The sequence below is a fragment of the Monodon monoceros genome, unplaced genomic scaffold, assembly GCF_005190385.1.
Source record: "Monodon monoceros isolate NGI ecotype Baffin Bay Population unplaced genomic scaffold, NGI_Narwhal_1 Super_Scaffold_11, whole genome shotgun sequence".
Lineage (NCBI taxonomy): Eukaryota > Metazoa > Chordata > Mammalia > Artiodactyla > Monodontidae > Monodon > Monodon monoceros.
This window is the reverse complement of record NW_021703767.1, coordinates 67,647,106-67,673,364: the sequence shown is the minus strand read 5'-3', so window position 1 is coordinate 67,673,364 and position 26,259 is coordinate 67,647,106. Positions and strand designations below refer to the sequence as shown.

Genomic DNA, 26,259 nt, shown 5'->3' with positions numbered 1-26,259 from the left:
TTTACTGCTTGTCTCCTTCACTATGCAGTAAGCTTCATGGGGATGAGGGCTGTTTGGTTCTCTGTTGTATCTCCAGTGGACACACAATGCCTTAGATGTAGTAAACACTCAATGAATATATGATGAATAAAAATTAAAAAACAGACATTCCAAATGGTGGAATTATATCTATAAATTATGTATGAGTAGTAGTAGCTCATTATTGCTGAGGTACTCTTTCATGCATCAAAAGTCACTGATAACATACACTGACATCTTTCTAACTTACAGAGTCAATAGATTCCAATCTTCGTGTTAATAATAACACCAAAAATAACAGCTAACATTTATTGAGCACGCTTTATGTGCCAGACTGTACTAGTACCTGAAATTTAGCCCATCCAACCACCTATTAGGATGGTACAGTTTTACTCCCATTTTTCTAGATGAGATAACTGGAGTTTTAAATCTTTCTTCCCTTTTTAAATGCATCATGGGAACTCAGATTCCCTTGTTCTGTGACAGATGATTTGATGAGTTTCAAATGTCAAAAGAACTTTGAGGTAACTAGTAAATCGATCAGATCCTTTTAAACTTCCAAGATAGACACCCCAAACTGAGATCATTCACACCTGCCCCCCACCCCCGGCTGCTGAAAGCTAGAAATGCCAGTGGTGATGTGTGAAACTGCGTCCCACTGGCCTTCTCTGATTTCCCTTGTCCACGCTTGGGTATTGGAAAAATCAGGTAAAATGATCATAAGGTCAAGGGCAAAGCAGCCTCGAAGGGATAATAAACCTGCAGCCCGAGGAGAGCAAAAGGGAAGAGAATGGTCCTACCCACTTATGCTTTGATGATGTGGCCATGGAGTGACTGTGTTTGTAGGAGGTGCACCCACGAAGAAACAAGATTAATTTGACAAACATACTTAAATAATAGTGCCTTACATTTGTATGGGGCTTGACAGTTTGCAAAAGAGCTTTCATGTCCATGACCTAATTTGATTCTCATAACAGCTCACGAAAAGTGGACATTAGGAACATCCCATTAAATATGAGCAAACATAAGCTCTGCGAGGGTAGGGACCTGACCGAAGCCACAGCCCTCAAGTTAGGGCACAAGCCTGGCTCGGTTCCAGAGTTTATGGTTCCCTAGGCTTCTGCCACCCCAGGCACATGTCCTTCAGAGACAGCCCCTCAGAGAGCAGCCCTTGATGCTCAGAACACTTCTGATATGAGTGCCCCTCTTAGAGCCAATTTCTAAGCTGTCCAAGAAAATCAATTACACCTGACTTGGCAACACAATCTTGTTACTTAGCTTAATCATTACCTTCACCAGACTTAGCTGGCTCCTGGCAACTTGGACCTATTTCTGAAAATCAAATCCTCCTTCAAAGGTGGAAACTTGGCCCAAACTGAAGATATTCAAAAGAATGGGAAATACAGAGAAATGCCTGTAATAATGTTCACCAAATATTAATGATGAACTTTCAGGTGTTTATAAAAAATCGTTTAATATTTGTTCTTTTCTACATGACTTGAAATTGTTATAATAAACCATGTTTCATTTTAATGAGAAACAATAGAAAGAGATTTCTTAAATAAACAAAAATGTTGGAAGCAAATATGCCAAAATATTAACAGTATCTAATTCTGAGTTGTAGATGTAGATGGTTGTCATTTGTGTGCACGTGTGTGTTTTCCTTTACCCAGTTCCCCAACAATCTTTTGAGCAACGGAAGCGTCACGGAATAAGTGCAAAGCCTTTCGAAAGGCTTTTCTTAAAAGAAGACCACACTCATTAGGCTGTGCACACACCAGTGTGTTGGTGGAAAATAAATTAACAAGTTATTTTATGCTTCATTCGTAGTCCAACTGTCCAGCTGTGCCCTTTGTTCCCACCTGGAGGCAGAGGTAATCATAATACGGCCCACCTTACTCATATGTGCAGGCAAGGCTCTTTATCCATTTGTTAGATGGTGCAGCATCCATATTTGAGAAAGTAGCAAAGGCAAGGATAAATCTACTTCCTCCTTTCTTCTACCCTCCCCCTTACAGGTCCAGAAAACTCTGGTTTATGTCCTTTCAGTGACACAGATTAGTCTCTTGGTGATGCATTCCACACTCCTGAGGTTAATAAATGACTCTGAAGAAAAGCAAGTCATTTATCATGGGCTTTTGTGTGACCCTCAGTCCAGTCAATGAAAAAATACTGTGCTATGGGCACTTTCAAATAAGGAATTGGCCTTACTGCCTCGTTGCCACGTGTCCTGTTAGGGCAAATGGTCTTTTTTGGCCATTTTCATTCCAAGGACTCCTTAGCAGCCAAGAAAATTTTTACTTGGCTAAATTTTAGCCATTGGAGTCTAGACCATAAAGCATTCCTATACAGTCCAAGTACAAAGTGAACGACAACAGAGCTTACTTGAATAGTGGTACACCTCTCCCTGTTGGGCTAGAGCTGGGACTCAGATGTGGCATTAGATGCTCCTGATGTGCCCAGCCCAGCACCCCCACCTCCCACCCACCCCACTATCTCCTGGAGGTTTATAAACATTCTGAACTAAGAAAGAATAAGAAGGTTGTGTCTCCATGCTCTTGTCTGAGACACACAAATGAGAAGCTGGAGAACTGGGTTTTCTTCCAGCTTTGAAACTGCTTGTTCACCACTCCCCTCCCATTTAAGATACCATAAAGCTACTATGGCATATTTTAGAGAGGTTCAGAAGGAAGCTTGTTTCCTTTTTTTCTCTTTTTTTAGAAGACAGTACAAAATAAAGACTTTAATGGGTAAAATGGATATGCTCCATTAAAGGATCTTCAAATGGATATTGTAGGTAGAAAAAAAGAACAGAGTCATAAAGTCGAATCAACAAGCCTAAAAGAGCAAATGACAGACTCTGGCACAGAGACCAGAGGGACAAAGGGATAAGGAAATAGTATACAAAACAACAAAAATGCAGGCACTTCTAAAAGTCACCTTGGAGTTTTCCAGAAGAGGCGATGACACAGGATCAAGTGCTGAGGAGCTAAATGTGGGCAGACAATGCACTGATATAGGTCCTGGACAACAGGCAGAATCTGGTCAAGAGGAACAACCACATGGGAGAAATGAGAAAGACAACTTCAAGAAGAGGTCTTGCACCTCTTAGAAACTATAGGTGAAATAGTCAGGAGCCACCCTGAGCAAGTCATCCTAGATTATCCTTGACCTTTCCTTGCTATGGTCGTCAAAATGGCAGATAGGGAATAAGTGATTTCAGTAATTCAGACAGGTGTTTATGAAACTGGCTTAGTCACTATTTGTAAATAGTTAGAAAAAAAGACAAAAGAGTCTATGATGCCTCATAAAGACAATACATGAGCCTCAGGGTCAGGTGATTACTAAAAGCAATGTATCGTTAGCAAGGACCAGGGGGACCTATCAGTCTCAGCCTTGGCCTAGACTTCGTATGCAGTACGGTGTCCAAGTATGTGTACCTCAGTCTCAGAGAAGGGGACCCAGACAAGCTGGCCTATGTTCAGAGAAGGAGAGCAGGACAGTGAAAGCTTGGAAATGAAGCCATGGGGAGGAGACAATTGTGGGAACTAACCCTGAGAGTCTGCCTGGAGAAAAGAACTCTTACTTGGGACATAGTTTGGATACTCGAGATGCTAAAAGAAGTCTCAGATTTTTTTCTAGGTGGGTATGGAGAACAGGGCTGGACAGACAGGCAGAAATTCCATGGCGATAGATTTTGGTGTGATGTGAGGAAGAATTTTCTAACCTCAGAATTGTACAGCAATGCACTAGGCTTCCAACACAGCACAAGAAAAATTTCCCATTACAACAAGTAGGGCTAGTCAACAATGGAAATAATGCCTCCCAAAGTGAAAGTGAAAACATTTTCAGAAAAAGGCTAGATGATCAGGTGTAAGGGAAGCAGAGAGGACATCGTGCCAGGGTAAGTGTAGACATGAGATGTGTAGGTCCAACTAGAGGAACCTGCAATTCTAAGAATAATCTTGAATTTACATTGTACTTTTCTTTTTTTTTTAAGATTTTTTGATGGGGACCATTTTTCAAAGTCTTTATTGAATTTGTTACAATACTGCTTCTGTTTTATGTTTTGGTTTTTTGGCCCCAAGGCATGTGGGATCTTAGCTCCCCGACCAGGGATAGAACCTGCACCCCCTGCATTGGAAGGTGAGGTCTTAACCACTGGACAGCCAGGGAAGTCCCTGCACTTTTCTTTCTTGGAACTTAAAGTGCCTTTACCTCTAGTCTCACAAGATTCAGTGAATCACAGAACAATGAAGCAACTTGCTTAAAAATTGTCTGCAGCCAATTTGGGATCAAAACCCTTCCTAGGAGCTCCCAGTTTGGGCCTTATATGAGCCCTAGCAGTGATGCTGCCCACAGGGGCAGCACAGCCCTTCTGTGGGCCTCTCAATCAGCGGCCACCAGGCTCTGGGCCTCTAGGAAACACTAGTGGCCACAGAGCGCTGCAGGTTAAAGCAATGGGTTTTGTTGTTGTTTGTTAGTGGGGATCACAGAAGTGGTGCTTTGCAAAAGTAGATTTAATATTCTTAATTTAAAAATCATAACATTTATTTTGACATTTCAAATAACATTAAAGGAGAATGATTTAGGGACTTCCCTGGTGGTCCAGTGGCAAAGACTCTGAGCTCCCAATGCAGGGAGCCCGGGTTTGATCCCTGGTCAGGGAACTAGATCTCACATGCCTTGGGGCCACTAAGAGGTCACATGCCACAACTAAAGGTCCCGCACGCCGCAACTAAAGATCCCGAAAGCCAAAAACAAAAAAAAAAAAAAAAAAGATTTCACATGCCGCTACTAAAAGATCCCACATGCTGCAACGAATATCCCGTGTGCCGCAACAAAGACCCAGCACAGCCATATGAATAAATAAATAAATCTTTTTTTTTTTTAAAGGAGAGTGATTAAAAATATTTTTTAAGGCATAGCTTTTAAATAATTGAAAAACATTTAGTTTAAGAAGGCTTTTTTGATAGCTTTTTAAAAATGCTTGCATTTTTTCCCTTAATGTCTTAAAAATATAAAAGGTATGAAATGTTCCCTTTTAACACATAGGTACTATTTCAGTTTCTCTTTGGACGTTGGGCATAAGGCCTCACTGCCATTCACTCTGTGATCATAGCAAGAAGAATCTGGGCCCCAGTGAGCCGGTGGGATCTGATGTATCAGTCTGAGAAGCTGAGTTTTATCATTAAAATTAAGTTGAAAACATTGAAAACAAAAAACACCAAAACCCTTCCTAGGAATATAATTCTCAGTGGTTTCTATGCACTTATACCTATGAAGCTACTTGAGTTTACCCAGAGGCAAGATACTACATAAATCCAAGGCAAGCTTTTCAGATTTTATACAGTAAATATGGGGATACTGATTTTTATGTTTTAATATGTCAATAAATTGAATCAAGCAGTCCTAATGACGAATTTGTAAAATAAAATAAATGAATGAATGCAGTTACTCTGGTTGAATTTTGGCAAGTCACTCCTGCTATCTGGGCCCTGCTGGACCAGTGAGGATCACCTCTTCAGATCTTTCCAGCTCTGACATGTTGTACACTATCAAAGCCAGAGGCAGCTTTAAGACATGGTGCCCCAGAAAGCCAGCTAGTCCTTGACAGGGAGGTGGCTGGCAGCACGTATGCAATCATATGGTGAAAGCACCATATGATTCCAGTTCTCCGTGTAGAGTTAGCCTTTGGCTCTCTCTGGCACCTCTGGTATTGCCTTCCCTCCAGCAGGGCACAGCCCCAACCTCCTCTTCTTCGAGTGACTCTCTCTGTCCCACTCCTGCCACCTCGCAGTCCCTGAGCCCAAGTCAAAGCGTCTCTGGCAGGAATTGCAGCTCCTCAAGTGATGAACGTGATTTTAAGCCTTGTTTGCTTATAATACTTCCCCTTTTCTTTTCCACTTTAAGAATAAATCCAATTCATTGTGTGATGAATTGGGAGATTGGGATTGACAATATACACTAATATGTATAAAATGGATAACTAAGAAGAACCTGCTGTATAAAAAAATAAATAAAATTCTAAAAATCAAAAAAAAAAAGAATAAATCCAGTTTATCTGCTTAATAGGAAATTTGCATTAAGTCTCATTTCCTGAGGCTTGGGTTTCTGTTTTATACAGCACTTATTGTCTTACTAGGCAGAGGCCTGTCTCTATGTGGAACAGATCTTTACAAGGAACCATGGCTTAAATGGCCATCCTGTTACTTCTCCTTCCCAAAGTTACACAGGTCTCTTATCGCTCCCCTCAGTGTCCTTTGTGGGATGCAGACTGAATGATCAGCCTTACCTGATGTATTTGCTTATTCATGGTCTCCCTTCATACTTTCCCATGAGTTCCTTCCATTGTTCATTGTCCCAAATCTCCCATTTTCTCCTGCATTTCCCTCTCCTTCCATTCTCCCATGTTTGGAGGTAGCCGTCTGCCATCCTCCAGGGGTGCTACTCATGGTAGCTGCTGTCACTCTCTTGAGTTTTCCTCCTTCCTTCTAAGGCACTTTAATAATTTTGCTTCCTTGTCTCTGTTCTGCCCAGTGTTGGGATGTTTTAAAGAGACAGTATTAGGACAGTGTTTTTCAAAGTGTGATTCCCAAGCCAGCAGCATCCGCATCACCCGGGAACTTCTTAGAAATGCAAATTCTCAGGCCCCAACTTAGGCCTTTCAAGTCATAAACTCTGGGGTGGGACCCAACGATGTGTAATTCTGATACCCCACCCACTGCATTATAAGGTGGTTTTGGCTGGGGACTCAGAACTACTCAAATCCTGCCCTCAAGGTTTCAGAGGAAAATGCAAGTACAGAGAATATTATCTGGGCTTTGCCCCCCAACCGCAATGTCAAACTCTAGTAACTGAGGGTGAACAACACGGAAGATCCTCTTTCTCCACTACGTTAGCCTAAATAATCTAGACTAAGGCAAGCAATCGTGCCCCTCTCTCCAAGGCTAACCTTGAGTTGAGCTCTTTCCAATTAAGTATGAGAAAAGTGTATTCCAAAATACACAGAAACTTGGTGCTACAGGTGCTGAAAACAACATGTAATGATAAAATGTTAAAAGCCTTCCCTTCAAAATCAGGAAGAAGACAAGGATGCCCCCTCACCACTTCTCTTTAACATGTTCCCAGAGGTTTTAGCCAGTTTAGTAACATAGTGAAAAGATATCATAAGTGTAAGGTTTAGAAAAAAAAATAAAATTATCATTGATTATAGACAACATGATAACCTTAGAATCTACATTGAAATAATTAGAATAAATAAGAGAAATGAGCAAAGTTACCAGACATATACTATATAAGTCAACTGCATTTCTATTAATCCTCAGTAACAGAAATAGATACTTTGTAAACAGATACTATTTATAATAGAAAAAAAGTAAGTTTCTCAAAAACAGAATGAACTAAAGATGTGTAAGAACTGTATGGAAAAATTTCAAACATTATTGAAAAACTTTTTGAAAAAATTGAAATAAATGGAGATCTCCACTGTGTTCATGGATAGTAAGACTCAATATTGTTATGATGTCATTCTCCCCAAACTGATTTATAAATTCACTGCAATCCTAATAAAAACTTCAACAGGTGTGTGTGTGTGTGTGTGTGTGTGTGCATGCGTGTGTGTACTTGACAGCAGGTGTGTGTGCTGCATGTGCACAACTTGACAAACTTCTTCTAAAATTATATGGATGAGCAACAGGCTGAGAATAGTCAATACTCCTGAAGAGGAACATGGAAGGAAGGCTCACCCTACCAGCTGCCAAAACAATACTATGCTGGAATAATCAAAACAGTTGATAATGGCAGAGAAGACAGATATTACAGAACTGAGAGCCCAGAAGCAGATTCATGCATACATGGAACCGTGATCGTTGACAGATGGCATCTGTACTGGTAGGAGAAAGGGCAGACTATGCAATAACAGTATTGGGACAACTGGTTAACCATGTGGGAAAGAAATGAATTGGACCTGTACTCAGATCATACACAAAAATCAATTGCAAATGGCTTGAAGGTTTAAATGTGATAGACAAAATTTTTTTAAATTTAGGAGAAAATATAGAACGTCTTTATAACCCTGAATATGGAAAGATTTCTTAAACAAGTAAAAAAAGCACAAACAACAAAAGAACAGATGATAAATTCAACTATATTAAACTAAGAACTGCCATTCATAAAAAGACCCTATTAAGTGAAAAGATAAGCTGCAAAAAGGAAGAGGATAGTTGTAACAATATAACTGAAAAAGGAGTGGTATCCAGAATATATGGCATTCCTATTGTAAGAAAAATAGAAACCTCCCAATGGAAAAACAATGGGCAAAAGACATCAACAGACATTTCACAGAGGAAAAAATGAGTAGACAAGGAAAGAAATATATACACATTTGTAAACAAATTAAAACCACAACAATTTGGCAACAACTCAACTCTTGGCAATGACGTGAATACATGAGAAGTTGCATACGCTAATGATGGAAGTTTGAATTCGTTAAATCACTTTGCAAATCCATTTCACATTATCTCGTAAACATGAAGATGTCCATACTCTAAGCCCAGCCCTTCCTCCCCTAGGTAGAATGCACTAGAGATTTTTGCACATATGCCAAGGAGTCACGTACAAAAATATTTATAACAGGCTTCCCTGGTGGCGCAGTGGTTGAGAGTCCGCCTGCCGATGCAGGGGACACAGGTCCGTGCCCCGGTCTGGGAAGATCCCACATGCCGCGGAGCGGCTGGGCCCGTGAGCCATGGCTGCTGAGCCTGTGCGTCCGGAGCCTGTGCTCCGCAACAGGAGAGGCCACAACAGTGAGAGGCCTGTGTACCGCAAAAAAAAAAAAAAAATATATATATATATATATATATTTATAACAACATTTTTATTTTTACAACAGCAGGAAACTGCAACTACTAGTTGCTGGTCGACAGGAGAATACATAAATTTTAGAACGCTTGTACAATGAAATTCTATACAGCAGTGAAAATGAATGAGCCACAGCTATAGTCATTAACATGGATTACTCTTACAAATAAAATATTTAAAAAACTGTACATTGAAGAAGAATGCAAAGAACAGGACTCCATTTGTACAAAATTCAAAACAATGCAAATTAAACAATGCATTGTTTAGGAATACATAGGTGTTTCTCATATAAGGTAATATATCTATTTTTAAAAAAACTTCTCTCATCCTACAAAACCATGCATTAAAAGTAACAGACTTAAAAGCTTTTGCACAGCAAAGGAAACCATAAACAAGACGAAAAGACCACCCTCAGAATGGGAGAAAATATTTGCAAATGAAGCAACTGACAAAGGATTATTCTCCAAAATTTACAAGCAGCTCATGAAGTTCAATATCAAAAAAAAAAAACAACCTAATCCAAAAATGGGCAGAAGACCTAAATAAACATTTCTCCAAAGAAGATATACAGATTGCCAACAAACACATGAAAGAATGCTCAACATCATTAATCATTAGAGAAATGCAAATCAAAACTACAGTGAGATATCACCTCACACCAGTCAGAATGGCCATCATCAAAAAATCTACGAACAATAAATGCTGGAGAGGGTGTGGAGAAAAGGGAACCCTCTTGCACTGTTGGTGGGAATGTAAATTGATACAGCCACTACGGAGAACAGTATGGAGGTTCCTTAAAAAACTAAACATAGAACTACCTACGACCCAGCAATCCCACTACTGGGCATATACCCTGAGAAAAACCATAATTCAAAAAGAGTCATATACCACAATGTTCACTGCAGCTCTATTTCCAATAGCCAGGACATGGAAGCAATCTAAGTGTCCATCGACAGATGCATGGATAAAGAAGATGTGGCACATACACACAATGGAATATTACTCAGCCATAAAAAGAAACGAAACTGAGTTATTTGTAGTGAGGTGGATGGACCCACAGTCTGTCATACAGAGTGAAGTAAGTCAGAAAGAGAAAAACAAATACCATATGCTAACCCATATATATGGAATCTAAAAAAATAAAAATGGTCATGAAGAACCTAGGGGCAAGATGGAAATAAAGATGCAGACCTACTAGAGAATGGACTTGAGGACACAGGGAGGGGGAAGGGTAAGCTGGGACAAAGTGAGAGAGTGGCATGTACATATATACATTACCAAATGTAAAACCAATGGCTAGTGGGAAGCAGCCGCATAGCACAGAGAGATCAGCTCGGTGCTTTGTGACCACCTAAAGGGTTGGGATAGGGAGGGTGGGAGGGAGGGAGGTGCAAGAGGGAAGAGATACGGGGATATATGTATATGTATAGCTGATTCATTTTGTTATAAAGCAGAAACTAACACACCATTGTAAAGCAATTATACTCCAATAAAGACGTTAAAAAAAATTTTAAAAGTAACAGATTATGGACTGTTTTCCTATGGAAAAAATGAAAAAAAATGCTATATCACTTTGTAAACAGAGTATTAATAAAACCAATAAAACCCCTAATAAACACATTAGTATAATCACAACATACATTGCATTCTTAATAAATAAATAATACTGAAAATATGAGAAAAGAGGAAGATAGCTTCTTAGGAGAAGGTTTAAGAAAGGTTGAGGAAGCTGCCTTTGGACAAAACGCCTGATGATCAAGGCATGTGTAACAAGCACTTCCCACACAGGGTATTAGGCCAAAGTGAGCCAAGAGAAAAACTTGGAGTGGATGAGCTTCGGGAACAGAGATTCACAGCTTGCTGCATTCAGCTGTGTCAGTGTACTCTGTGTCAGCTGCTGCTCCTTGGTGATGCACATTTACATGTGGGTAAAAATACTTTATAAGCAATGTGACTCCTGTGTATATTGACACAATTCCCTTATTTACTTATTGCATATGAATCAATGGGCATTACAGTAACACCAAGTTGTAGCATAATGAACTGAACATATGTATCTCATAAAACTATAAGGCAAGGGAATGTGAAATACAAATTTGGGAGTCGTTACCTCTTTGGAAAAAGGAGTAGGACTTGACTAGAGGCACATACGGGCTCCAAAGAATGAATTTTCTTAAGCTGAATTATAAGTACACAGGTATCCATTTTATGATTATTCTTTAAACTGTAATATAACTTATCTCTGATATGAATGACAGATTTCATAATAAGAAGCCAGGCAAAGGATGTTTGATGTTTTCATTGTAAACAGTAGGAAAATATAAAATAAACAATCAAAAATTGAAGTTATTTATGTAATTTGCTAAGAAAAAAACTAAGATTTTTCTTTGCTTAAAAACAAAATTTGCTAACTGTAAAATATGCAAGCAATGTAGAAAAGTATAAAGAAGAAATCAAAAGAAACAGAAAATTAAAAATCATCCAAAAAGTTCATCATCAAGAGACTTCCTTTTGCTGACTCTATACAGACGTACATATATAACTTTACAGAAATGGGATCCTCTTATACATTCCAGTCTGCAACCCAGTTTATTTATTGCTATAAATACAGAATAATCATATTCAATGACTTTATAGTAGTATATACGAGTCCAAATGTACATAGCCAATCATCTACTGCTGGGCATTTAAGATATTTCTTATTTTTTTACTATTACAAACAACATTTCAATTAACCTAGTTTCAAATACTTCTTTAACACTTGCCAGAGATCTTCTTAGGATTCATTCCCAGGGATGGAAATTAATGCTCTGTCACGAACTCTTGTTTTGGTTAGTCAGGGATAATATATATATATCTTATAGAGGAAATGCTAATTAATGTTTTGTTTTAGTATTTTATTTTTCTGAGGTTAAACTGTTCCTTCTACAACTGATTAGGTCCTAAAGAAAAAGGCACGAGTCAGAAAACTCCACACCCCTCTCAGGACAGGGTGTGGTGGGACTTTTTTTTTTTCCATTAAAGAATTGAATTCATTCTTTTTGTGGTTGTTATTGTTGGAACTTTGTTTTAAAATACCTGAAACAACGCTTCAGGGAAGGCCCAGATCAAAGGCTGAAATGATCAGACCAAGGATTACCAGCTAAATGGAGAATATACAATAAGTCCCCTATCCATGAACGAGTTCCATTCTGAGAGCGTATTCGTTTAAGTCCAACCAAGTTAGCCTAGGTACCCAACTAACACAATCAGCTATATAGTACTGTACTAGGTTTATAATACTTTTCACACAAATAATACATAAAAAGCAAACACAAAACATAAAGAAATCATTGTTAATCCCACAGTGCAGTACCTTGAAAAGTACAGTAGTACAGCACAACAGCTGGCATCCAGGGGCTGGCATCAGTGAACAGGATAGAAGAGTTACTGACTGGAGGAGGGAGAGGAGGTGGGAGATGGTAGAGCTGAAGGATCGTCAGCAATAGGGGACCGAGAGCAAGCTGCAATTTCACTCACACCTGACGTTGATGGAACGCACGTTCACATCTTTGAAAGTTTGCAACTTGAAGGTTCGTATGTAGGGGACTTACTGTAAATAGATAAGAGACAGACAGGTGGGCCCGACGGAAAGAGAAAAGGGGAATACAAAGGGGTTGATGAAGCAAGCAGCAGACAGATGATAAGAGTGGTGAGAGCAGAAAGAAAAGCTGAGGCAAGAATGAGGGCACTTTGCAAAGACGTCTTGAGTCCTGAAAGAAGGAGAGGCAGTGTGATGAGTGCAGGAGATCAGTGTGAGTCAATGGCACAGGCAATTGGGAGGCGACCTGGTCAGGACACCAAAGCACACTGGGCTAATGAGAAAAAAACGAATGAAACCCTACACTAAAAAAAAATAAATAAAAGAAACAGCAAAGATAAACTCAGTGTCTGGAGAAATGCTTGTTTGTGGGGGAAATTATAAATATAAAATGGGAGCATTAGTAAATGTGAACAAAGGCTGCATGTTCAAACAACATGCAGCCATTTTCCAATTAAAAAGTAAATAAATAAATACAAAATTATAAAACCCCTCAATGTCAATTAAAAAAGTAATTATTACATATGAAAAAAGGTTTTCATATTACATATGAAAATCTGGAGATTTTCTTCTCCAGAAGAAAATTAAAATCAGTCTTAATTCTATCCCCTTTATCTCATGACTCTTCACAGTTTTTATGTATGCTACATATCTGAAATCCTATAGTATGTTATTTATTACATCATGAACACACTTCTGTGCCACCAAATATTCTTTTTTCCAAATAATTTATAATGACTGCTTGGTATTTCACTGTTTCTATGTATCATACTTAATTTAGCCAATTCCTTTCTGTTGGACATGGAGCCTGTTTCAAATTTTTCATATTATGAATATTGTTGCCCTGAACTTCCTTAGGGTTAAGTCTTTACACATACTAATGATTATTTCCTTAGCATAAATTCAGGCATGGAAATTGTTAGATTAAAGGATAAGAACATTTTTAAAGCTTTTAATATGTATGGCCAAATTGCCCTCCAGAAAGGGTGTACCCATTTATACTGTCACAGTGATGTATGTGAGAGCTTTTGGCAAAATCATTATATTTTTTGAAGGATGGAAGAAAGCTCCCAGAAACTAAATTTTGACTATGAGCTTTGGAATTATGTGACATAGATTTGTATCTAGCCTGTTCCACTTACTGGCCACAAGACCTCACGCAAGTCAACCTCCTAAACCTCAGTTTCCCCATCATATTGGGATAATACCTAACTAAAGTTTTTGACAGGATTAAACAAAACAAGGTATAAAAATGCTTGTTCGTGCCCCGGTCCGGGAAGATCCCACATGCCGCGGAGCGGCTGGGCCCGTGAGCCATGGCTGCTGAGCCTGCGCGTCCGGAGCCTGTGCTCCGCAACGGGAGAGGCCACAACAGTGAGAGGCCCGCGTACCGCAAAAAAAAAAAAAAAAAAAAAAAAAAATGCTTAGCACCATGCCTAATACATTGGAAACACTAAAGAAACAGTAAAGGGCAGTCCTCAGAAAGACTTTTTTTCCTAGGGTTTCACTCTGAAAGCATCCAAGAAAATGGAATGAGGTCCCAAGGGGAAGGAATTGAGGCCCCGGAGACACTGAAGGAGAGTATCAGGATCACTACGGAGATGGCTTATAACCATGGGTCACAAAAAGCCATCTGAATGAGAAAACTAATTGAATCTAAAATCATCTACTAGTGCAGGTGTCAGTTTAGCAGTGTAGCTCCACGAGGCCGACACAACCAATACTTTCATCTAATGGACAGGGAGGAAATGAAAGCAACACAGAAATCCCACCCTTTTGCTACGAGGCCCAGTTGCTCTGAAGACCCCTTAAAAGTTTTGGGAAAATTACAAAAGGAAGCTTACAAGGCCTGAGGTGTGTAAGCTATCAGAGTGGGTTGATAATACCAACCAAGCAATATCAGGAATGATGACCTCAGAAGGAGGAAGGGAGTAATGAAGGGAGGGAGAAGAGGAGGAAGAGGAGGGGAAAGGGGAGGGGAGGAGAAAGGAGAAAAGAACCAAAGTGTACAGACCAGGTGAATGTGTCCCACTGTACTGGCCCTAGGAGGTTTCATTAGGGGGGAAGTAACTCCGAAGATATACAAGTTAGGAGTGGGCAAGGGAGAACTTCTTGACATATACTTGAATGAAGACAAGGATGGAGAGTGAAACTCTTGTTTTCGTTTTTTTTTGCAGTACGCGGGCCTCTCACCGTTGTGGCCTCTCCCGTTGTGGAGCACAGGCTCCGGACACGCAGGCTCAGCGGCCATGGCTCATGGGCCCAGCCGCTCTGCGGCATGTGGGATCCTCCCTGACCGGGGCACGAACCCGTGTCCCCTGCATCGGCAGGCGGACTCTCAACCACTGCGCCACCAGGAAAGCCCGAAACTCTTGTTTTACTGGGAAGTAAAACAAAGGAAATGGGATTTGAGGAAATATGAAAGGAGGGGAGGGGTGTCTGGAAACCCTCAAGAAGGGCACTGCAGCTACTTTGCTGCCCAGTGCACGGCCGCATGGAAACCTTCCTTCTCATGATACTGTGGAACAACAGGGCAAACACCAGCAAACCACCCACAACTGCACTGCAGGGAAGGGGATTAAGAAGGGTTCAGCCTGGCCTATTTTTCACCTTCTCATTGATGTGGCTTGATTTTACCAAATTAGGAAAGGACAAGGTAGAGACTTGGGGGATAGGAAAGGAGAAGAGTAGAAAGGGGGATAACGGAGGCAATCAGTCCCCACCATGGCTATTCCAAGGGTGACCGAGAGATGCAAGGGATGGGCCCTTCCTTCGAGGAGTTCCAAGTCCAGTTAGGAAGACAAAAATCCCTTGGTATGAAAATGCAAGCACATATGATAAATGGCCAGATTATAACAAAAGATGCAGAGGGGTGTGGGCTATGGGCAGGAAAGCTAGGAAAGCTTCCTGGCGTAGAAGGCCTGGATGGGATCTGGACAGATTCTGAGGTGAGGGGTGTTCCATATTGGGGAGCTAAACAGCTGGGACAGGACTGAGAAGGCATGTCACTGGAGACTTGGTGACATGTACCACTGTGTGAAAGAGGTAGGGCAGTAAAATGGAAAGTAAATTGTTCTTCCCACTTACTGGGAGTCCTAGTACTTCAGTTTTCTCACCTCTAAAACTAGGATAATAATGCCCTCTTTTCAGGGTTGTTGAAAGGGTGAAAAAGCGATATGAATAGAGCACTAACACAGTTACTGGTACATGACAAGTGCTTTGGAAAGTGATAGATAAGTTTATTATGTTACTACTCCTGGACATAAAAGCACAGCATAGAAATAAGAGGACAGGAGAATGAGAATATAAAAAGCAAGTTGAAGATTTCCAGAAATGAAAATGTTCACATTAAAAAGGGACAGGGCTTCCCTGGTGGCGCAGTGGTTGAGAGTCCACCTGCTGATGCAGGGGACATGGGTTCATGCCCTGGTCCGGGATATCCCACATGCCGCGGGGCGGCTGGGCCCATGAACCATGGCCACTGAGCCTGCATGTCCAGAGCCTGTGCTCTGCAACGGGAGAGGCCACAGCAGTGAGAGGCCCGCGTACCGCCAAAAAAAAAAAAAAAAAGGGACAACATAAGGGGTGTTAAAAATTAAGGCATAAATGTAAAATAGATAGCTAGTGGAAAGCAGCCACATAGCACAGGGAGATCAGCTCAGTGCTTTGTGACCACCTAGAGAGGTGGGACAGGGAGGGTGGGAGGGAGGTGCAAGAGGGAGGAGATATGGGGATATATGTATATGTATATCTGATTCACTTTGTTATAAAGCAGAAACTAACACAGCAATGTAAAGCAATTATATTTCAATCAAGATGTTAAAAAATTAATTAATTAATAATAAAAAAAAATTAAGGCGTGACAAGACCTGAACAGGATCTTACTGTAAGTTGAAGGGAGTTTTGCCCTAACTCATGGATTGTGCAAGAATGAACTGCTGTTGGGTTTGACCGATTGTAGATGGGTTGTGGTGTGGTGTGTCTGAAGGCTACTGAATGCAACTTACAATGCTTAATAAAAATCTTTATTCTTTTAGTATATAAAAAAAATTAAAGCGTGGATTACAGCAGGGCTACGTAATGTGTAGTCTATGGATCAGCATCACCAGCATCACCTTGGGAGCTGTAACAACGGTGACTTCTCTCCAGACCTACTTAATCAGAATTTCTGGGGGTAGAGCTCAGCAATCTGCATGCTAATAATATCCCCATCTTAAAGTATGAAAGCCCTGGACTGGAGGATGTGGAAAAGTTTCTTGGCCAAGAAATTAGCTCAAAGTAGATATACCTGATTCCAGTTAGCTTTGCCCTCAAAATTAATCTTTTCACATGTGCAAGAGGGTTATTAATTTATAAAGAGAACCTTAGAGATTCTACAAGGAAAGCGAAACTATGAAAAACAGTTAAGATTCAATCTCAATTATAATAGTAGAAAATAGTCACAGTAAGTGGGATAAAGTTATGTTAGTTTATGTTATTCAGTCATGTTCTCCTGATAATAAAGTTCTGAAAAACCTTTACGTTTTTAAAGCTTTGAGGATTTTAGAATTGTAAACCTATATCAATTCATTTAATTCACAAAACTACCCTATTGTGATAGGTACTCTGGTCATCCCCAGTGTATAGATGAGGAAAGTGAGACGTGGAGAGGTGTCTAAGCTTAAAGGGCTAATAACTGGCAGAGCCGGGATTTGAAGCGAGGCGGTGAGACTCCAGATCCATGCTTCTAGCTGCCAGTCTGTGCTGCTTCATCCCCACCATAAATGACTTAGCCATCCCCTGACTACTGGGCACAGTGGTTGTTTCTAGTGTTTCAGGTTCATTAATAAACACTGTGAAGAACATATTTGGGTATAAGTTTTTAACCATATTTCTGATGATTTCTTTAGGATAGAGTTCCAGAAATTGAAATCCTTGGTCAAGGGTGACCAACAATTTTAAGGCAATTGTTTTCCAGACAATATGTTAAGAGGGTAGCCATTTCCTTACTCCACCTTCATTATCTTTAAAGTCTTAGTATTCTTGATCAACAAACTGGTATATCATTCTAAAAATTCTTACTTCTTTTGTTGAGTCAAAATGTTTGTATATGTTCACCAACCATGTGCTTTTCCTCATTTGAAAAGTGTTATAGCCTTTGCCCAATTTTTTGAAGCCATGGTTTTAAATTCTATGAGCTCTTTAGATATTGAAACTTTTAACCATCTGGCATACTTGCTGCAATATTTTTTAGTTTATTTTCCTTTTAATTTAATTATGACTTTTTACACATAAGTATTTTAAATGTTTATGTAATACAATCTATCAAAATTATCCTTTATGATTCTCTGTTACTTTCTCACTTTGAAAGAACTTCTGCATTCTCACAAAAAATATCCCCTGCTTTCCTCCCCACACCCCAAAATAGAAACTTTCCAAACTTCAAGTTTTAACTTGAAGTTACTATTTGAGGATATCTACAGTAAGATTCATTTTTTTCAGAGAGCTAAACAAGTTATGTGTGTTCATTTCTTTCAGGTGGATATTCTTTCAGGTGGATATTCTTTCAGGTGGATATTCTTTCAGGTGGATATTCACAAAACCTGTATAGGATCGAGAGTCAGATAGTGGGAAGAGCAGAGGGCTAGAGATAGAGTCAGGAGCATTAACCAGGTCTGTCATTTATATCATTTATAGCTGTGTTTCTCTTGCAAGTCACTCTACCTTTCAGTTTGCTGGTTTCCTCATTTGTAAAAGACGACACCTAGCCTGCCCATATCCCTTATGAGTGCTTTGTCAGTCACTTACTGCTATACCAGCCTGTGTATTAGACTTGTTCATTCTGTATGCTCCTCCAACGTACCAGGCACTATGCTGGATTCTGGGGTTTCAGTGTTAAATAAGACATGCTGTCTGTGCCTGACGACCTTGAACAATGTGTATTAGCTCAATGAGTCCTTTAACAATCAATGAGGTAGATAATATTAATAACCCCAGTTTATAGATAAGGAAAGTAGGGCCTAGAGTGATTGAACAACTTGCCCAAGGTCACACAACTGATAAGCTGTAGAGCTGGGACATAAGCCCAGGTAATCTAACTACAGAGCCCAGACTTTTAACCAATGTACTGCACTGCCTCTCCTAAGATGAGGCTGAAAATTGGCTGACAATGGCACAGAGCCATACTTTATCTGGAATATTTTCATTTTTAAGAGTGCAGAAAGAAAAGGTCACTTGGCCTCCTCATTCCCTTCTTCTCCTGATCACTTAGCACAGAAGGTGCCCTGTGGACGTAAGGATGAGCAGATCTGGATCCTGACCTGAAGGTGCTCATGATCTGATGGACTTGTGGTCTGAAGCTGTGGTGGAGAACCTCGGCCTGAGGGTTCCCCTCTCGCCAGCTCTTTCAGATCAGCTGGCAACCCTCCTCTCCCTGGCCACCCTATTCCGCAAGGGCTACCAGACTGGAGATCTGGGTACCACAGCTGGCGTCTCTGAGTGAACGGTGCCAACATAATGCCTGACAAGCAGTTGGAACTCAACTGATGCTTGTTGAACTAAACTATGTCAAATTATAGAACATTTAGAGAGACTCTGAGGATATGATCATTCTTTCAACCATCAACCTCCATTGTGAGGTGAAAAACAAAGCTTTTTCTCTCCTAAGTACAAACAGTTCACAGTTATTAGGGGGAACAATTACAATCTCTTTGAGCCTGCTTCTTTCTTTCTACATGAAAAACAACAATTTAAACAAGAAACATGCATGTTAGGAACTCCACCAACAAAGCAACATGGGTGAAAGAAGTCAAATAATTCCGTTTTTCTATTTGATAGTAATTTTGCTTGTGTGTATTGAAAGATTTGTTGAAAGAAGAATATCTAAAATTAGCTTCCTCTCTGCAGGTATCATATTACCTTTGCCCTCATTACTGATAAGCATTCCCTGAGGGTGGAGGAAAACAGGTTTCCAACCCGGTTCCCAGGGGGCGGGGGGGGGGGGGGGGGGGGAGGGGGGTGATCAATCATAGATGAGAAATACATAAAAGCCAATTAATTCAGTTTACTTAACCTAAGAAACCTTCATCCTTCCTGTTTTTTCCATGTAAGGATAAACCTCAGAGACAAGCAGGGGCAAAGGATACGGGCCAGGTAAGCAGCTACCATATGCCAAGCACTGCGTTAAGCACTTTCCATATAGAGTCCATTTCAACCTGACAACTACCCTTTGGAGGAAACATTACCTCAGATTTATAGCTATCAAAGGGATAGCCACCAGTGAAAACTGAGGCTCACAGAGCTTAGATAGATTGCCGAAGGTCAGAGAGATGGAATGTCCACTTTTTTTACTTTTATTTGCATTTATTTTTTGTGGCATTTATTCCTAGGCCATAAGCTTTTGTTTCTTCAGTTTCTTCTAGCATATCTTTTTCTTCTGTGCAACGTCCTCTTCTGGTTTAGGAACAAACTTCTTTTTCTGTAAGGATCATCTCAATGTGGCAGAGAGAGCTCATGTATGCATTGATCCAACCATGATCTCTGTAAGTCCAGTGCCGCATCTTGGCGGCTTTGTTCACCTGGATGTGCTCAATGACCAGAGAATCTACATCTAAGCCCTTAAGTTCAGCATTACTCTCTGCATTTTTGAGCATGTGCAGTAAAAAGTCAGCACTCTTTTTGGGTCACTGACCCTGCGTCCAGCCCCACTGTTTGGCCTGGGCACACCTACCAACTCCACCATTGTAATGACGGAATGGCACACGTTGCCTCTTTGAAGTGACATCCTTCACATACTTGGTGGCTTTTTGGATATGCATACCCTTAATGGCCTGGGCAGTTTCACGAGTGTTCTTAAAGTGAACATGAAGATTTGAACATCTTGACTTGCATGGTTTTGTGGGGTTTTCTGGGTCAGGTGAATAGCGAACCAGTTTTAGAGGTCACCTCAGGCTGCTTATCGGAAAAGGGAAAGTCCACTTTTAATCAAATTCTAGACTGTCCATGGCAGAAACAGACCTTTTTTTCCCCTCGTTTCACATTTTGCCACCTCACTCATTGGCCCTGCCTAATTTAAGGTCTGTTCATTTCTGTGGCTTCAAGTAATTAGACAGTTGTTCAAGCAACTGAATCCAAGAGAACCACATTCAATCAGCATTTCCCAGGATCCACATTTGGGGGACACAGGCATAAAGCTCCCAGCAACTTTTCAGCAGACACTATCCATATGTCTGGATTATTTTCTGTCTTATGAATGGACAAATGTGGTTACCAAGACTACACTGTATTATAAAATAGGGACCACCTAAATCCTCTAATTCTCACTGACTTTAATAAAGGCACCTTGGCCAGAGGTTATTGGACTGTGGGAGGACACTTGAGAAAAAAGAAGGAAAAATTCAGTCATGCTAGTGTCAGGCAAGAATTGAACCAAAAGTACCAGGCATGAGTGAGGGTTATATGTGCCACATTATGACAATGGCAAATGGATGAAGTCTAACGTTCGTCCACCTTGAGCTAAAAGCCTCCCAGAAATGAGAGAGAGAGAGAGAGAGAGAAAAACAGAGAGAGACAGGATGAATGAATGAATGAAATTTGTTATGGATGAACTAGACTTTCCTGATCCTATTTAATGTTATGAGATGGAAATTGTCAAGGGGTCTCCTAAATTAGAAAGGCAGCTTTTTTTTTGGTACCAATCACTGAGTCCTCAGTATATAAGCACTTCCTAAATATCTGATCCCCAGTTCTGCTTGACACCTGGCTTCCTTTTGTTTATCCTAAGAACACTTGGATGACAGTACCAAAGGATGACAGACCAGAATCCCATTTATCACAGATAATGAGTAATTGAGTTCTGTGGTATTTACCTTGCAGACATCCAAGCACTTGTCTCCTTTTCTCCATGCCCATGGCCACCATGGTTCAGGTCATCATCACCAACATCTGAATGGTTATAATCTCTTTAAATGGTTGCTCTCCTCCAAACTTACCCCCCATTAACCCAGCATCCACATGCAGCCAGAATGACAGCGCTCTAAACAAAAATGCTCACTAAGTCACTTCTCTACGTAAAACCCAACAGTGGCTCCCTTTGCCCCAGGATAAAAAATGAAAATAACAGCCAACAACAAGTGGGTGCATAAAGTGCCAGGTACTCCATGACTTAATTCAGTTCTTGCAGCAACTTTATGAGAGAGATACAACCTTCGTTACCATTACTTATTGAGGCTAAGTGACTTGACCAAGGCCCCACAGCTAGAAAATGGCAGAACCATGACTCATACCTGGGACTGTCTGACCTCAGAGCACATACTTTAATCACAATGCTATCGGTGTGATGGCATGCAGGTTCTGTGTCCTGGCCTGCCCGCCACTCCAGCCTTATCTCTTCATGAGACCCTCTTTGCTCTTTATGCTTCAGCTCTTTGAGACACTTGCAGGTCCTCGACCTTGACACTCTGTTTCATGCGTGTCTTTGCTTGGGCACATGGATCCCTCTTCTATAATGCCTTCTCCCCTTTGTCTATCTCGTGGTATGTCTCATCTTTCAAGATTCAGCTCAAGTATTAACTCTTCCATGAACCTTTTCTGGACCCCTCCTCTCCTTTTCTAGTAGAATTGACCACTCCCCTTCCTTGTGCATCACTGTACTTTAGTTATGCTTCCATTCTAGCAACCACAATGCTTTCCTACCCTTACATAGATTAAGTATGACTCTCTCCTCTTACACTTCTGTGAATTCCTTAAATGCTGGGACTGAATCTTACTAATCCATTTTACCCACAGTATCTAACAGAGTGCTAGGCATATTGAAAGTTCACTGTAAATATTGTTGAATGAATAAAAATATTTGCGCATGAAATATGATGCTTGGTCAAAACTCACCATGCCACTATATTGTGAGATTTATGTTAATTTTACTTACAGCGTCAATGCAATTAGTAATTTTTTTCTTTACCTAACGACTGTATATGAAACTTTGAAGAGGTACTAGAGCAGTGGATAGGGGTGGAGAGAAGACACTGTAGCTGACCTGCCACACCTGTTTTCACCTGGGAAAGTATTCAGTGACAACAATGAGCTATCACCATACAAGCCAAATTTGGTATAGGAGTTATGTACATATCTACCTTAGCAGTGGAAATATGGATGATTCACATTTGAACCACAATGCACACATTTTATTGTGCTCAATAAACTAAACTGACAAGAATAAAATTAATCTAAACATTTAATTTAGAAGCAAGAACAACAATAATGGAAAACCATGACCAACTCAGGGCAGTACAAACAATGCTGTGATAACAAAGCATCCTTGCCCCAAATTCCAGAAATTCCAACTCTACATGTGTGCATATGCAGTATTGCAAACAGTACACCTGACTTCTTGATTACTGGCAGCCAAATGGAATTCCTAACTGATACATTCTGGTCCTACCTCAAAGCCATATATATCCCCAACATTCCCACCTACCCTTGAACCTCAGCTCAAGGGAAACCTCCTTGAGAAAGCCTTCCCTGATCTCAGAGGACAGTCTGTATACACCCTCAAAGACCTTTATTTCTTTCCTTTAGAAAGCTTATCTTAGGGACTTCTCTGGTGGCGCAGTGGTTAAGAATCTGCCTTCCAACTCAGGGGACGCGGGTCTTGATCCCTGGTCAGGGAACTAGATCCCACATGCATGCCGCAACTAAGAGTTTGCATGCCACTATGCAGGCCGTGAGCCGCAACTAAGACCTGGCGCAATCAAAATAAATAAATAAAATAAAATAATAATGAAAAAAAGGAAAGCTTAAAAAAAAAAAGAAAGCTTATCTTAGTTTGTAATTACATATTCAATACTCAGTTATTTTACTAATGGTGGCCTCCCCAAAGCATCTGTAAACTCCAGGAGATCAGAGACCTTGCCTGGTTTTATTCATCATTTTTCTCCCAGTGATTGGTACATAGCCAGGCATTCTGCAAACATTCTGAATGAACGAATGAATGATGAATGAGTCCTTCACGTCTTACTTACTCATTATTGCCTTGTTCTAAGAATTACACCCGATTCCTTACCAGTCTCAAGCTGGTACTCAGTGCATCCCTCTTCATTATTCCCCTACCCTACCACAAGGCTCAGTCCTTATTTTCCAATCCTCTCCTCTCCCAATCCTTCATTTAAAAAGGCTCTTAGAAGTGGCAGCTTCTAACCAACCTGAACTTCCTGAACTGTGTGGGATGCAGGTCAAGGTCATGCAACATGAAAAAATGAACAGAGCAAAGGAAAATGTAGTGACTGGAGTAGCTATTAGGTTATTTTAAAAAACCCTATTAATTCAGGAAAAATAATTTAAACCACTTCTATTTTATCACATAGACAAAAGTGGGTTAATTTGCTGATTTTTTTCCCCACTTCTCAGTATGTTTTGGCCTTGCATAGAAAAAGTCTTGGAAAGTAGTTGATTGTGCTGGTTGATGGCAAGAAGTAAGCTGCATGTGTGGTCTGCTAGCCAAATTATCTAGAGGTTGTTCCTAAATGACAGGGCCCCGCTTCCAGGATTCTTCTCCTCTTAAGGGTCTTGGCCTGCTCCTCTCTTTCTAATCCCCTGATCCCCTCTAACTCCTTCTTCTATAGCTTCCCCTCCCGCCTTGTCTACCGCAAAGGTATGTCCCTGAGCCCCTTCACAAATATAAAACATCCACCCTATGAGATTCCTACTGATGAAAAATCCTATTCCTGTTACTTTGCTGGTCCTAGGTGAAGGCAGCAGAGAAAATGGGAAGTGTGACTGGCAAAGTTCTGCTTTCAGGAATAGGAACTAGTGAAGTGTTAATTTCTGGAAATCTAGAACACTTTAGGAAATTTCCTTCATTAATTTTCCTCAGTACCAGACTCTACTTAAACTGCATTTGCAAAGTCCAGTTTAAGGGAAAGAACAGGTAGTACAGAATTCATCAGGGGCTCTTTCCCAAAGCTCCTTTCTTTGAATCTCTGGGAGAGTTAAGACAAGTAAAAGAAATGTCCTCTCGGGAGTGGGCTCCCTACCCCAAGGGCCACCCGGGTGAAAGACTTTTGAAGAGAGCAGGGGTGGGACCAGCGAGGAACCCAGGAGATTAAGGGATGCGGCCAGTGGCGGTGACGTCATTTTCTTTTGGTACTTTCATTAGGCAGGAGGTGAGATAACGAATCAAAGGGAGGGGACAGAAGAAGTAGAGTTGAAAAAGATATGGGTAAAAAACAAGGAAGGTATAAATAGACACAAATACAAGTATAGGAATATCTCTAGAAGTTAAACTTGCATTATTTGATTTTTTAAAAAATCATCTATTTAAACTATAATTTATTGATTAAAAAATAATAAAAGATTCCATCAAACTGGTACTTCTTTTTTCTCCCCAAGGAATATAGCGGCTGGTGATAAAGCCCTGGGACTGACACCTTAGTTTGGTGTCACTGAGACAAGGTCCCCAAGGCAGCTGGAGGCTTGGGCCAAGGATCCTGCTCGGGGACTCATGGCCCAGGAGGATGGGTGCTGACGCTGTAGCCTTCCATATGCACACACACTAGAAAACTGCCCGTTCTCTCATTAACACACGGAAAGGGAATACTTTCTGATTGTGTCACGGGCAGAAACAAGGCGGAGGCACAAGACGCTACCCAGAAGCCGCGTCTTCGTGCGCACTCCCGTTCATCCGCGAGGGCGACCCACTGCCCCTTCTGAGGACCGGTGAGCCCTTGGTCCGGTAAGGTGGACCCTGACTTCCCCCACGCCCCACGCCCAGTGTTCCGAGGCCTGAGCTGCTCCAGCGTGCGCCCTTCGCTTAGCCCCCAGCCCGCGGCCCCCAGCCCCGTCACTGCCCTCCCCCATTGGGGCCCTTTCTGACCGCCCTTGCGGCCGGTGGTCCAGGTTACCTGGCGCCCCGGCCCGGGCTGCCTCACCGCGGGCAGCGCTGGCCCGTCGGCCGTGGGTTTCCACAAGGCGCGCTCAAGACGGCGCGCGGGGTCGGCTCCCGAAGCCAAGGTCACGGTCTCGGAGAAGCGCTCGTCCTCGGATATGTCCAAAGCAGCCCCCACAGACCCTCTGGGCTGCAGCCGCTGCCCCGGCCTCGGAGCTCCGCCCCTCTCCCGCTCCCGCCCCCTCGGGGTCCCCGACTGCCGAGTCCAGCTCCCCTCGGAGCCGCTCGCGGGCTGCTCTTCAGCCCTCCACCCCGGGTAGCTCCGTTTCCCTCACCGGCTTCCCAGGTCGTGCTGAGCTGACTCCGCTGGAGCCAGGCGCCGAGGGCCACGCGTCGGGTCTGGTTCTCGGGGCGGCGGACCCCGCGCTCGCGTCCTCTCCTGTTCTTTCCGGTGCCGCGCTGGGAGGTCCCGGACCCCAGATCCTGCTCCGGAGGTTGGAGAGACCCCCCACTTTCCTCCTCCTCCTTGGAGATGGAAAGAGGCTTAAGAGGTTGGGGGCCTACGACTCCTCCAACGTTCTCTGTGCTCAGTGCTAAGAGTGGGAAACTTCTTTTTCCGATAAAAGCCAGAAAGTCACCGTAAAATAAATACAAATCGCGTACCAAAATTCTTACTCATTCTGCAAGACTCAGGTCAGGTGCTGCCTACGTTGCGAGATCTCCTCGGTGCTTGCAAACAGCTCCCTCCTTCCACTCTCTTGCGCGAAAGGGCACTTCGGCCCTCCCTGGTTAGAGGCAGAGACACCTGTTGCGTGTCGTTTCCTCTGCCCGACCTGACCGTGCTCTCCTTGAAGACCGCGACTCGGCCTGCCCTGCTCATCCCTGTACTCAGTCCCTGGCACGGCACCTGCCACCTATCAGGGGATCGAATACTTTATGA

The 26,259-nt window shown here is 41.7% G+C and overlaps 1 protein-coding gene across 3 annotated transcripts in view; it reads right to left on the bottom strand.

Annotated features, from left to right (window-relative positions):
- The window catches only part of CASR (calcium sensing receptor), an 80,455-nt gene extending 54,418 nt beyond the window's left edge, over positions 1-26,037 (bottom strand). Inside the window, exons 1-2 of one of the 3 annotated variants that reach the window (XM_029214264.1) lie at positions 25,336-25,515; positions 21,307-21,382 (exon numbers count right to left, since the gene is read on the bottom strand). The gene's annotated coding sequence lies outside the window, so the exon portion shown is untranslated. Of the gene's footprint in view, positions 1-21,306; positions 21,383-25,335; positions 25,516-25,654 lie in introns of those variants that run through there. The other 2 variants (XM_029214263.1, XM_029214262.1) reach the window with 2 other exon arrangements.
- Positions 26,038-26,259: the final 222 nt, after the last annotated feature.